Here is a 1,980-nt window from a genome sequence, read left to right as displayed (position 1 = left end):
ATTCTTATATGCTAGTCGGAAATATTTGCATATTGTTATGTCGCAATGTAAGAATTTGTAAATCCATGAGAGTCCTTAAGGAAGAATCAGGAATATTAACGTCCTCAAAAAAATAATCACAGTCTGCCAATTTATCACAAATACCGTCCAGATTTAAACACATTTTATCCTTTTTTGGGCTCTCCGTTTGTCGTGGAGAAGTGAAAACAACCTATAATTTATGAACTATTCTTGAAAACAAAAGGTACAAAACCGATCTGAGTGATAATAATTGTACTTTTTTCACAAAAGAAAACAATTTTTTTGAAACCATTACGAAAAACAGAACAAAAATAAATAATGACTAAATGTGTTGGAAAAAACAGAAGAATAACAACACATTTCGTTCATCAATAGTTATTGATTGGGATATCAAAACAAAATCGAACAGATGAGTCTATAACTTCATCTAACTCCATATTAGGCAGAATAATAGATAACTAGTTTATTCTGCTTTATGCCAGAAAGCACCGAGATGACAAATAAAAATTTCGACTCAAAAGAAAATGAACAAAAAAATGAAACTCATGTATTTAGTTATGTAATTACTGTATGTGACACGGTACATATTTTTATAAAACAATTTTTACGTGAAGCCTCAAAAACAAATGTGAAAAAAGCACTAATATACAAGTACTATTATTTATTTCCAATAAAAATCCCTAATAAAATTAAATGTACCTCTTCGACGTTTTCCAATGAGTCCATTTCTATGCCATCGGATCCAATTGATGTGAAATTAGATCTTAGAAATGCTGAGGAACGAGCTGGTTTTTTTGGTGGAATATTTAAAAACATTTTTACCGAATATCTCACAACTGTTTCAATTTCTTAGTTAAATGTCTAACTATTGAACTTAACTAACAGGTTGTTAATGATTTCATCCAATTTTTCATTTCACTCAACTGGTTGTTGACGATTTTCATTTTATTTTTGTACATTTTTGGCTTTTCAGTATATCTGGGTTATTATGCAAATTTTTAAAACTGTAACATGGACGAATATTTGTACACTTGGTTCTAAAGTTAGGACTGTCTTTCACAAACTAAACAAGAACGACATTATCGGAGGCAAAAAGCGTAGGGAACTTAGGTAATTTTGTCGCGAATGTATTCTAGGTGTAACAATAACCGTGACAAAACGGCAGAAAAGAGAAGTCAATTCTACTTCGGATCACGCCAAGTCCTCAGTTAAACATCGTCAAAATTCTGATCACGTCGCAATTCGGTCTCTAAATTTATACAAGTTTTTTCTTTATCCCGTAGGTATTCGTCGTCTTCTTGCTGTATATATTTTCCGTGTAACAACTACGACACCTGCATAGGTAATTATCAGAAACCTACAGTTATTAACAAAAAAAAACAAAAGCAAAGTCAGTAGGGATTACACCTGGGGCGGCCAACCTGCCACCCACGGGTCGCATTCGGCCCAACTTGAACATTTTTCCGGCCGCGAGATTCTTCATAGGTTTTCAAAATGTATTTCTTTTTTTTATAATGGCCAAAGTAGTGAAAAGCATTGTATTAAAAAAACCGCTGTCTATTCGCTATATTCGGTACTGTACCGGTGACTAAGAAAGTATTTACCGGTACGGTACCGGTGACTAAGAAATTTTTGCCGGTACAGTGCCGGTGACTAAAAAACTATTTGCCGGTACTGTACGGGTGACTAAGAAACTATTTACCGGTACGGTACCGCCGATTAAGAAATTATTTGCCGGCACAGTACCGGTGACTAAAAAACTATTTGCCGGTACTGTACGGGTAACTAAGAAACTATCTTCAGGTACGGTACCGGTGACTAAGAAATTTTTGCCAGTACAGTACCGGTGACTAAAAACTATTTGCCGGTACTGTACTGGTGACTAAGGAACTATTTATCGGTACTGTACCGGTGACAAAAAGCGTTTCGCCATTACGCTGTTACAATGTTTTTTGGTGC

This window comes from Agrilus planipennis, unplaced genomic scaffold, assembly GCF_000699045.2.
Source record: "Agrilus planipennis isolate EAB-ADULT unplaced genomic scaffold, Apla_2.0 scaffold799, whole genome shotgun sequence".
NCBI lineage: Eukaryota > Metazoa > Arthropoda > Insecta > Coleoptera > Buprestidae > Agrilus > Agrilus planipennis.
Note: the sequence above shows the minus strand (reverse complement) of the source record.